We start from the raw sequence: 12,566 nt of genomic DNA, 5'->3' as shown, positions 1-12,566 counted from the left end.
GGAGTTGTGGCTGGAGTGGCAACCGACGAGGTTGCTCAAGCAAGGCGGTAGCCCTTTGTGCCGTTTGTCGAGGCAGCCGAGAGTGTGGGTCGTGGAGCCGTGGTCGAGGTAGCCGTGCGAAGAATGCCGGGGTCGATGTCGAGTCGGGGTGGCCGGTGTCGAGGAAGTTCCCGTGGAGCCGCGGGCGCAAGAGGGCGTCGAGTTAGCATGGGCGCAGTGGTGTCGAAGTAGGGGTGCGCCGGGAAGAAAATGTTGTTGACAACGCGTCGTGGCGGGTTTGCCAAGCCCGGGGACACATCGTGGACGAAGGCACGCACCGGTGTTGCCAGCACCGGGCATGCGTAGACGGACGAAGACGAAGTTGACGAAGCGCCGCGCCAGGCTTGCCAGGCCCGGGGACACGTCGTGGACAAAGGCACGCGGCGGTGTTGCCAGCACCGGGCATGCGTAGACTAGGACCTGCAGAAGCTGTACGCCATGTCGAAGAAGTCGGAGAGGCCAGCAGAGAAGGACTCGACGACGGTTGCGGCGCCAATCGACGCGGGGCCAATGTCGCACGCGGTTGTCGGAGTAGATGAAGCGGTCGGGGTAGATGACGGCGATGCTGGCGACGGGCTGGTGCTGGATGAAGAAGAACGGGGTGGATGGGCGGCGGTAGCGGCTACGGGGGTAGCGGCGGCGGCAGCCGAAGAGGAGCAGCGGCAGCGGCCTGATGGCGGCGGCGGCTAGGTTATGAGCGCGGCGACGATGCTCGAAGTAGGCGAAAAACCCTGACGGCGTGACGAAGACCGGCGCGGACGGTGGCGTTCCCGCGCTAAGGGAGATGGCGCGGCGCATACCACGGGAGGTCGACGCGCGGTGACGGCGGAGTGGACCGCGGGCCGCGGCGCTACGGCCCGAAGGGGCGACGCAACGGTGGTAGGCGGGTCGGGGCGACGGCGGGAAGACCTCGGGGCGGCAGCGGGGACCGCGGACCGCGACGCTGCGGCCCGAAGGGGCAACACAACGGCGATTCACGAGTCGGTGCAACCGCGGGGACGGCCTCGGGACGGCGGCGTGGACCGCGTGCCACGCTCGCTACGGCCCGACGGGGCGACGCAGCGGCGGCGCGAGGGTCGATGCAGCCACGGGACGGCCTAGAGCGAACGCCCTCGGGGCGGCGAGGGACCGCGGGCCGCGGCACTACGGCCCGAAGGGGCGACGCAGCGGTGACGCGGGTCGGTGCAGCCGGGAGAAGAACCACGGGGCGGCGGCGCTGCGGCCCGACGGGGCGGCGCAACGGCAGCCCGATGCTCGATCGATGGAGAGGCGCGCTGAACTCGGGGACGATCTTCACGGGACCTGTGGAGGCGCGTGCAACCGACGGGCCAGGTCGGTCGCGTGGCGTAGATGAGGCAGATCGCGACGGCGAGCGGGTGATCAAGCCGATCGCGCGCGAGGTCGGGGACGCCGCTCGGTGGAGGCGTGGTGGCGGCGGAGTCCGAGATGAAGCCGGCGGCGGCGGGCGGCAGGGCGGCTATGATTGGCCGCCGCATGGCGCGAGGCCGCCGGGTCGGGGTGATGCAGGAGTCCCGGTCAGAGCAGGGTGGTGATGGCCGGCGTAGATCGACGGGCGGGCCGTCACGCAAATGGCGGCGGTGAAGGGCCGCCGCATGACGCGAGGCCGCCGGGTCGGGGCGACCGGCAGGCCGATGCGCGGACGACGCGCGAGGCCGCCGCGTCGGGGCGACCGACGGGCAGACGCGCGGACGACGCGCGAGGCCGCCGGGTCGGTGAAGAAGCTGGCCAATCGCGCCGGTGTTGGAGTAGAGGCGCACGGGGTCAACCGCGGCGGTGGGCGACGCAAACCGGATCACATAGACCGGAAAGGCAAAAAGTAGACGCCGATCAAAGTGACCGGCGAGAGAGAAAACCCGGATCAAAGATCGGGGAAAAAAGACTCTCTAGGGCAGCCGGCCGACACGGCCGGCGGACGAACCCTAGGTACGGGCGGCGCGGCCCCCGGCGGCGGTCATGGAGGCCGACCGCTCCGGGGGCGGCGCGTAGGTGCGGAAGCGGCGGCGGCTAGGGTTTAGGATTGACTTGCGATAGGTACCATGTTAGAAGGAAGAGAGGGATCTGATGAAATAGTTTGTTGTTTGTATTGCTTGAGCCTCGTGGGCATATATATAGGAGTACATGATCTACTTGAAGTACAAGGCAAGCCAGAATATTTCCTAGTCTAACCAATGTTTCTTAATACAATCACGTTACTCAACAGTCATGACACATAACACTGATTTGCCCTGAACATCGCGCGAAGGCAACCACCCACAAGCCACCTGAGCAGCACGAGCGACTAGCAGCGCTAACACCAGTAGGGCCGCCCGTGCAAGTGCCTGCACGCCCGGCAGCAAACAACGCCTCGATGGCGACACACGCCGCTGCCAATGAGACCTTTACTAGCAGCGCGTAGCTACAGCAGACCAGGGCATCAATGTACGACCCGCCGGCGGTGGACCGCAAGGTGAGAGGCACATCATCGACGGTGAGAGTTGGCATGAGTTCGGCGAGCACGACGGCGTAAACATGTCTCTCGAGCCGTCCGTGACCTTTGCTGTGATGGAGCATGACACGATGCTGCCGCTCTTCGGTCTTCGCGGCGCGGCGACATGTACTTCTACAACCGCCACTTCAAACCCCACAATGGCCAGATGACGGCGCCGAGGGCACCAAGGAGGCGAGGACGCCTATTGCAGCGCCTGCAGCACGTCGGCATGGGCGGCCACGTGGTTGCATCGCTGTGCTGTCCGGCTTCCTCCCATGCTTGTGCGGCATGTCGACCAAGTTCGTAGATGCTGACAACGAGGCCGCCGTAGTGTGGCCCTGGGAGACCAAGATGCTCTATGGCCAACCCGACGCTCGTCACGGCCAACATCCCCATGCTTGCCCGGGCCGCGTGGGAGTACCCCGACACCCATGGTCATGCCGCCCGCCCAGCTCGGCGCCAACTCCAAGATTATCATGCTCGCGCATCATGCCCGGGCCACGTGGGAGTACCCCGACACATCATGCTCGCGGTCACGGAGATAATTAGGTTGTCAGACTAATGGTCGTATAGGGGAAAAGAGCAAAGGAAAAGAAAACTAGGTTGTCAGACACCAAGCAAGGTTTCTCAAGGACTCGATCGATCGGCGTGGCCATGGACACAGCGGTGGTTGGCAACACTGACTTCTCCAGGCATGCCAAGATCAACTGCGCCGAGGGCTCCCACTCTGCAGAGCTTCATCCCGACCGCACCCTCTCATCGCTGGACGTGCTCCAAATCTCCGGTCTCAACCCCAACCAATTCTAGGAAGGAGACGATGGAGGATGGGTAGAGAGGAGGGATGAAGATGACATGTAGGCCTATGTCCACGTCAGCTTAAAATCCATGTGTATTGCCAACTCAGCTTGACAATCTATGCCCGTCGTTTAGTTTCGCAGTTAAAATAAAGTTAATCGATGAATAAGTGGTACTACCTCCGTCCTGGTTTATAGGTCCCCTTTGTAGTTTGTGCCACATTTTGACTAAATATTTAACTAACAAAATGTTAATGCATGTCAAGAAATATTATCTCATTGGATTCGTATTTGAACATAGTTTTCAAAAATATAATGTTTGATGACATGCGTGAACATTTTGTTAGTTTAATCTATGGTCAAAATTTGGCACGAAATACAATGGGGACCAATAAACCCGGACGGAGGTAGTAGGTGCCACGACACTACCGTGGCAGGAGTGGTTAATGACTATCGACTTTCCTTGATTCAAAGAAAAAAAGAATATTGACTTTCCTCATTTTATATGGTAAAATTTCAAATAGTACCTAGTAATTTTTGGAATGATTGGTACAACAAGCTACAGCTATGTCATTTATTTTTCTGTAATATAAACATAACATGACTATTGATTATATTGGTGTATTAAAATCAGTTGGAAAAAAAAGATTTGATGCGCGATGCTTATTTTAATTATCCAGGAATCAACTATGCAATAAACAATTATTTATGCTGAACACAAATCAAAGAGACATAGCTTTGTAAGTCATATACATGGACAGACAGACAATTGAACGCTTTCTTTCTAGTGCATTATATGGTATGTACAGTTTTGATCAAACAAGGATGAAACACCCCTGGTAACCAATAGCTCACTTATCCTGGCTGAGTGAAACATTGCTTACTCGAAATATTATACCTATTATCCCGTTGTTGCCATGCTGTATTAATTAAATTTCTGCCATTTGATCTGACATTTGTATTAATTAAATTTCTGCCATGCTGTTACTCTTACTTGCACCATTATTCATTACGCACAAGTTTCATTTGTACTAGACAATAATTAAATATACATAGCTTTTGTAAATAAGTTTTCTTTCTTAGTTTAGCGATCTCACCTGTGTCTCGGTGGCTGTGTCACGTGCTGATGTGCACACACGCACGCACACAACTGGTGAGACTTGTCAACAAACAAAATTCTGACTTCTCCACAACACATATTTTTTCTGGTTGATTTTATACTACATTAAAATAAAAAGGAAAAGATGTGCAACCCAACCTAATCTACTCATTATACTGTGGTACTCCGTTTAAAATAATTTTAAAAAATGTTTGATCTGGACGTCTTTTATTTGTTGAAGAAAGCGATCTCTCCGCAATTTCATTCACAAAACCACAAAGTTCAGTTCAACTACAAAGCATAAGTAAATATATTTTGATTTGAACGCCTATCCATTTGGCACGCTAACTATAATCGAAGATAATTTGCACTGGGCACTAACTGAATAGACAAAGCTTTGCAAGTTAGTATTCTTAGACAACTCACCACACTGGTTTCCTCACTTGCTTCTTGTGGCTCACTGACATAAAAAACCACATCCAAATTCACGTCATCAACCACGTTGACCGCCTCATTAATGAACATGTTTGTAGTTATATCCTCAACCGCAAGGCAATCATTCACTTTGGTGCTCGATACAATAAGTTCACTGGCACGATGCATATATCCCGGTCTATTGCCTTGTAGCTGCATTGTTATCTCAACACTACACATGGATCGTGGCGGTATAATGCCTTTCTGCGGCTGTATGATGTATGCCAGGGGGCTTGTATTTTCGATGTTGAAGGCAATGCAAGAACCTGTCTCATTGGTTAGCTGAAGTGCGCATGACATCTGTTTGGTAAGCTCAAAAGGAAAATGTAGTTGTAGTGGCTCAATTCCAAGCATATCATCTTCTGAGTAAGAGCTTATCTTCATGAAAAGAGCACGAGTACATATATACGTGTTACACACGATACTCAGGGTAAGTAGTTCAAAGCAATAATGCCCATGAAGCATATGAGCTTACCTGTCCAAATGTATGTTCATAGGCATTGCTAATCTTTTCATTAACACCTTCAATTTCTCTTATAACATGTATCAGATGCCATATATAAGGCCGTTTGGATGGGTCAATTTCCTGGCAGAGTAACCCAATTTCGAGGCATTTTGCTACTTGCTGGTAAACCAATGGTGTTTCATTCCCAGTTTTCTTCCATCTGTGCCTCCATTTCCTAAGTACCTGTCATTCCACAATATGTGTCACAGAATAAGTTGAAATCTTCAACAAAAAAACTCAAGCGTCAGGATGATGACACGTAAACCAGCTTAGACACGCCTCTCTCATCTGCACAAAATTAGACGAGGCGATGGATGCTTAGGATCGATGTAAATGAGAGAGATAAGGTTTTAATTCCCAATAATCACGTAAGACCCTAATATCTTTCTCACTCACTCCAAAGATCTTTTGCCAAACCGAGCTTCCCATGTCGTTTGTTTTTGCTGTGTGTGTGTGTGTGTGTGTGTGTGTGTGTGTGTGAGAGAGAGAGAGAGAGAGAGAGAGAGATAGAGATGAGAAGGGTTCATACATACAAGGAGGCGCTAGAGATAGTACAGATGGATTTTCTCCCGGCCTGCACGTAGTGAAGGTGTGGCTACTAATCCGATGGTCTGAATATTGTTGATTTATGCAAACTAAATTTTGGTTGGATGGTTAGGTGGACAGTGGTATCCCCAGCCCACCAGGGTTTAAGTCCTGGTGCTCGCACTTATTCCTGGATTTATATTTTTTAATTTCCGGTGATGTGCATTCAGTGGGAGGAGATGCTTTCTCATCGACTACGAGGCACCTTTGGTGACTTCATAAATCTTAAGATGATATGCCAATTCAGTGGGTAGGGTGTGCGTGTATGTGTTCATCGGGATGAGTGTATGTGCGTATATATGAGCGCCTGCATTTGTACTGTGTCCAAAAAAAGAATACTGTTGATTTATATAAAGAAGAACACCACCAGACTGCATTAGAGAGAACAGTACCAAGACCCACTACTATAGTTTCAAACATCATTGATGCGTTCCTAAACCCCATAACTGACGGCTTTTGGGCCGGTCAAGGATTAAACATCACTGGTGACTACTTTCACCGTTGACAAAGCAAGCACCGATTAATGGGGATTATATTAGTTACAAAAACAAAAAACCACGAGCCATCCAGCCCGTGCCCGCCCCATCGTCGCTATTTGCAAACCGGAATAGAGACATCATTGGGACGAGCAGAAGTTGTCGTGCAAGGATGCCACCGGCGTCACCGTCATCCTCGACATCGTCATAGCCATCATGGTCACACATGTCATGTCGGAACTTCAGATCTAGGGCAAGAGATGGCAAAGGAACCCCGGGACCCACCCCTTGGCGTCACCCTTCTAAATTGATGCTCACCTACCGCCGCCCTTCTACATTCATGCTCACCTACAGACGATGTGGACGGCAACTTGGGCAACAGCAGAGTCCTTCTCCCCTTCCCGCGTCTTCCCCCATGTTGGAGATGTCGGATCTGGAGCAAGAGATGGCTAGTGGTGTAGTGAGCCCCTCCGAAAGGTTAGATAGGGTGGTTATGTGCAGTCGAGGCGAAATCATAAGTTTTAGATGGAGTCGATGCTCGCAAAGATGGTGCCCAAGTGCGTTGTTTTCCTCCTTGATGTGTTGCCAAAGAACTCCCTCACAAGTCACAATTCACTAGGGATAGCGAACAAATTCCACAGTGGAGGTTGGCTCGGGCTGGCATCGGTGTTGTCAACTTCAAGGGGGGGCGCACAGGTTGCCGGTGTTGCTATTCTCCAGGATAACACTCCTGGTCTAGTTTAGCTAGGGAATTTGTCTCATTTGCCACGGTTTTGCATGGTCGCCCTTTAATCGACAACAACCTTTCTTACATGCTCAGGAGCTCCCTGTCCTCTTGACACGGTCTCATAAAAAATTGAATAAGTAACGCTCACAACTTGTGTTTCCTATGAGGAAAAAAACTTCCTATTAATTTTGGGTGTGGATAGATCTTACTCGACTGATACTTAACCAAGTCTCAGTCGAGTGACATAACATATAAAAAAGAAAAGAAAATTGCATGGACCTCCACGTAAGATCTCATGAATATAGCATCAATTAAGACATAACTATGTCTCGGTCAACTAAAATTTAGCAAAACAAATTAGTTTTTGTTGTGGATAAATCAAGTGTGTGGGTATTTCCTAAATCCACGAAGGTCACATATAAGCAACCTAGCAAGGTATAATTTACAATTTTAGCAGGAAGCGAGAGTGGTCCATGGACTCTGGGAAGCTATGAAGAGACAAGGCCGGTGACCCGGGACCACATGGCTGAAAATGTTATGCATGAAGCTACCATCCATCAGAATCAATTTCCTAAATTGTGGCACGAGTAATGTGTAACTCAGTATCACTATCAGCCAAAGAGTTTACTTTTCGGTGGTGCGTAGATAGGTTTTTGAGAAAGAACATTGCATGGCCTGTTTTTCTCATCCAATATGTATTATTTTACCAGATATGCATACCATCCAACACCATAATATGCAAATTAAGTATGATTAGTCAAAAATATTGTAAAAAATATGCAAGGCAGAAAGTTAAGATATTTTGAAAAAGAGATTGGCTCCATGGCGAGATAAAACCTTCATACATTGTTATTATTATTGGGGACCGCCTTTTGTCCTGTCACTAGTTCAATAATTATGACACCCAAACTGTACATGTCTGATTTGAATGACATCTTTCCCTGATGTAGGTATTCTGGAGCACAATATCCTCTGCATAAAAGGTCGTATTTCAATGCATTATAACATCAAACAATGTGAGAGTAAATGTAAAGACACATGTTCTTTTGATGCATAGCTTACAGTGATCCATGACGTTCTTCACTCATAGTTTTGACTTCTCATCAAGTCTCGATAAACCAAAATCTGTGATTTTCGGCGCCATATCGTTGTCTAGTAGTATATTGTCGGGTTTCAGATCCATATGAAATATCTGCTTTTCCTTGTGCAGATGATGCAAGCCTTCGCAGATGCCTTTAATTATTTTATAACGTGTATTCCATTCAAGTCCCCTTAATTCATCTGAATAATAGAAAGAGTAACAGCAAGAATGAAAGTTTCCAACAATGGATTTATGCAAGCTATATACTGAACATGAAATGAACGGGAAAAGATAAATAAACAAAGATAACAGCTATCGGATGCAACAACGTACCAGTAATATATTTTTGCAGGCTTCCGTTGCTGATATACTCAAAACAGAGTAATCTTTCTCGTACCTCAGCGTAAATATGTTCTTTCGATCCTCTAGTTGGTATGGCTATCTTGTCTGTGCTAGCGCAAAGGCCAAGAAACCGTACGACATTTTTATGTTCAATGTTCAACAGGCTGTCAACTTCTCGATAAAAAAAGGTCTCATTGATGGTATAGCCGTTCCTTATCCTCTTTACAGCAACATTCCCATTTGGGAGCACTCCCTGTTTAATTTCTCTTGTGAGCATTAAAGAATGTCTAGCTGAATTTGAAGGTGCTATGCAATAAAGAGATGAAGTGAGTAACACAATACTCACGCCACCACATATTTGGGACTCCCTGACCAACTAATGCATGCGAGCAGGCTTGTGCCATATAACGCGAGACACCGTGTCTCTATCCTAGGAGTACCACACACATAATTGTCTTTTTTTTATGGTACAAGAATCTGCCTGATTGACTGACTTCAATGTATACGCATAGTATCTTGGAAATATATGTAACAGCTATATATACTGTGATTTTAACTACGGAGGCTCAAGTCGATATAAGAATTTCAAGCATGATCTTAGATGATGATATATGCGTAATTTCTGTTAAGATAATTTACTTTATAAACCGTTGCGAATCCACCATGGCCAATTTCTCGATCATCTGAGAAATTTTCCGTGATACTCTTCAAAAGTGTGAATGATAGATTTGTTGGCTTCTCTCTTCCATCAAGTATACGCTGCAGGACCTCAAGATCCATGTATCTGCCTGCAGTCCATTCCAGAATATGCACTTTCAACACTAACAAAAGAAAGTTTGTTCCTACTAGAGCACCATTCCATGGAGAACTCACGTTTGACTAGATCGCTAGTACCTTTCTATAGCAGCATATGGTAGTTGTGCAAGAAAGTTGTCTGCAGTAAATCACTGAAGCGTCAACAAATATTTAGCACAAACTAGAACTGAAACACATTGCCCACTGGTGTAATAAAACCCTGCATTAAATGCAAAATAAAAGAAATTATTGTAAGATTTGTACCAAAGTCGATACACACATGATATAATGCTTGTAAAGTTGAGATAACAAATATGGCTACAGTGTTTAAAAGCCTAATTTGATGTAGTGCTAAAAATGCCCTTCTGCCCTTTTTCCACGGAATTAAAAAAGAATGCACACCTCAGGAAGACCCCGAAGGAAACACTAGTCTACATAATTTGCAGCATGTGGAAGCTCCCGGGGATTAATTAATTAATCTTGCATATTTTTTGCCTGCCTGTGCAAAATGGCAGACAAGCAGCAGCAGCAGTGACAAGCTTCGGCGGCGGCGATCTGGATACACCGTCGCCTCCTGAAACGCGCACACACGCACGGGCAGAAGGAAGAAACCGGTATTGCTGCAGGGCCGGGGCATAGGTTGCTGACGAAGAAAGAAGCAGAGTAGGCCGTGAAGAGCATCAGAAGAAAAAAGCAGAGTACACTTGAGTGGTCAGAGTACACTTGAGATCAGATCTGGAGGGATGGCGTGAGGTGGTGGAGGGAAACGCAAAGCAGGGGAGATTAATGGAAACGCCAGCTCCTGCTCCTGCAGCAGCTTGAGGTTTGGCTTCCGTAAGTTTAAGATCTGGGCGAGACGCTTTACTGCTGTCCGACCGCCTGAGGCTGCATCGATCGAGAAGACAACGGCCATGCCGACGGCGGCGACCCTAGAACGTAGTATCTACTCTGGATCTGGATTTGCAGAGGAAGAGGGAGGCCACCTGACCTTCCTCTCCGGCGAGGGGAGGCGACAAGAGCAGCCAGACGCCATGGATTAACAGTACAACCTCTCAGTTTACGAAACCACGGATCGACAGCTTGAAGATAACAATCAATCATCTGCATAAAGCGATAGCACTGACCTTGAGAGAGGAGACGCTGATACTAGATCGATGATGAGGGAATGGTGGTCTAGTCTCGATGATGAGATTAATTTTTACCAGGTAGTAATGGCCCCTGCAGCTTTGTGAATTGGGTCCCCGTGTGATACCGGCCGCTCCGCCCCATACGAATTTTGCTACTGGATTTTGTAGGTGCCATGTGCCCAGCTCAATTGCAACGTTGAAATATTGGAAACTGGGTCCCCGTGTGCAGTGTTGCATATACGACGAAATTAGGGAAACTGATGGCAACACTAAAATTTGGAGGCTGAAATTTGTTGTAATTTGGATCCCTGTGTGCAGTGTTGAAATATTGGAATATTGGAATTTGGATCCCCGTGTGCAGTGTGCATGTATGATGAAATTTGTTCTGCTCATCTGTCCTCTTATAGTTGTTAATTGGCTCACAGAATGTCATTGACGTTTGAATTTGAGTTATATAAGTAGACAAGTTCTATATTTTGGTCTAGTTAGTTCTCTTACGAAGTATATATACTGCTAATCATACGTGTATTTTTGCGACCAATATGAGTAATGATAATTACAAATTTGCCTCATGGCTACAAGTCCTGATTTGTTGCCGTTGGTTAGTTTTTTTTGTCATTGGCCCCCCCATAGATTTTTGTCAAGCTCCGCCACTGGGTGGTGGTAATATACAAAGTTGACTCAAGGCTGTTAGAGTAATACAAACACACTAGTAGGAGTACTGATTAATTGAGTTCAGTATGGATTAGTTTAAGGTAAATGATTTACAATCGGCGGCCAGTCACCCCCGCTCTCCACGCGCGACACGCTTTTTTACACTGGCCCAGCATCACGTGCGACACACGTCCTTTGCTTTTTCGCTCCACTTCTTCTTATCCTCAACCCCTCGCTCGTATCACTGGACATCTTCTGTTGTTCCGTGGCCAAACTTGTTAGTTGCAATCTCAAATATCTTTGGTCTGCTAGTACTCCAACAATAATCATCTACAATGCCTGCATAATCTCTCCGACTTGCCTTCGTTTTTCTACACATAAAAGTACTGTGCTTCCCTGCCTTTCCTTCTACTCCCTCCGTAAACCAATATAAGAGCACTTAGGTCACTAGTAGTGATCTAAATGCTTTTATATTAGTTTACAAAGGGAGTACATGTCAGAGGAGCCGGCTTCAAGAAAGCACTAGCAATACTGAGGAATCTTCAGGAACTCCATGTTGCGGTAACTTGGACATTTTCGAGGGTACCGATTTGGACTGGTCAGCACGGAAACCTCTCGAAGTTGGGAATTTCTGTTGAGAAGCTGATGCAGGAGGAGATTGATTTGCACGCAATGTTACCTAATCTACTGTACATGTGGTTGCGGATACAAAAATCCCCGGAAATGAGGATTATCGTCCGTGATGGTGCGCGCTGGCATTCCAACTTCTCAAATATTTGAGAATCACGTGCTTCGCCCCGTGCATAACCTTCATGGAAGGAGCGATTATGCCCAAACTCGAAACGTTCGTTCTACAAATCCATGAGCATGGGGTGTAGCGCCACGGCCCCTAGACAATTTAGGGTGTGAGCACCTGCCGAGGCTAAGGGAAGTTGACGTTGGTATTTACTTTGAGGGAGCTGATACAGAGTCACAAAGAAGGGCTGCTGACGCAGAGGCTATCTTGACGGATCTCATCCGCGTCCATCCAGGACACCCAAGCATCAAGACCAGCCTTGAAGGTAACAGAAGCTCTTTTATTCGTGAACTTTTCAGTGGCAGTTCTACGGGGGACGAAAAGGTCGAGAGGCAACCGAACGATGCAGGTATCCTCCTAGCCAAACTTCTGCTTACTTTCGTTCCTACAAGGCTACAACACCTGAGTTCGATTCATCCTTGGAGACCAGTATGTCTGAACATTCCTTTGTTGGTGCATGCATGCACACCAAAATTGGTTACACCTGAAACTTCCTTCCTCTTTTCTTAAGGTCAATTCTATGTGAACCTGTAAAGCCTAACACAAGCCTAGATCAATCTGCCGAGGCAGCCACGCATGCTCCA

The 12,566-nt window shown here is 48.1% G+C and overlaps 1 pseudogene; it reads right to left on the bottom strand.

The window, feature by feature from the left end:
* The window catches only part of LOC119336613, a 14,914-nt pseudogene extending 4,234 nt beyond the window's left edge, over positions 1-10,680 (bottom strand).
* Between the last annotated feature and the right edge of the window lie 1,886 nt (positions 10,681-12,566).

The sequence above is a fragment of the Triticum dicoccoides genome, chromosome 7B (genome assembly GCF_002162155.2).
Source record: "Triticum dicoccoides isolate Atlit2015 ecotype Zavitan chromosome 7B, WEW_v2.0, whole genome shotgun sequence".
NCBI lineage: Eukaryota > Viridiplantae > Streptophyta > Magnoliopsida > Poales > Poaceae > Triticum > Triticum dicoccoides.
Note: the sequence above shows the minus strand (reverse complement) of the source record. Positions and strands in the feature narration are given on the sequence as shown.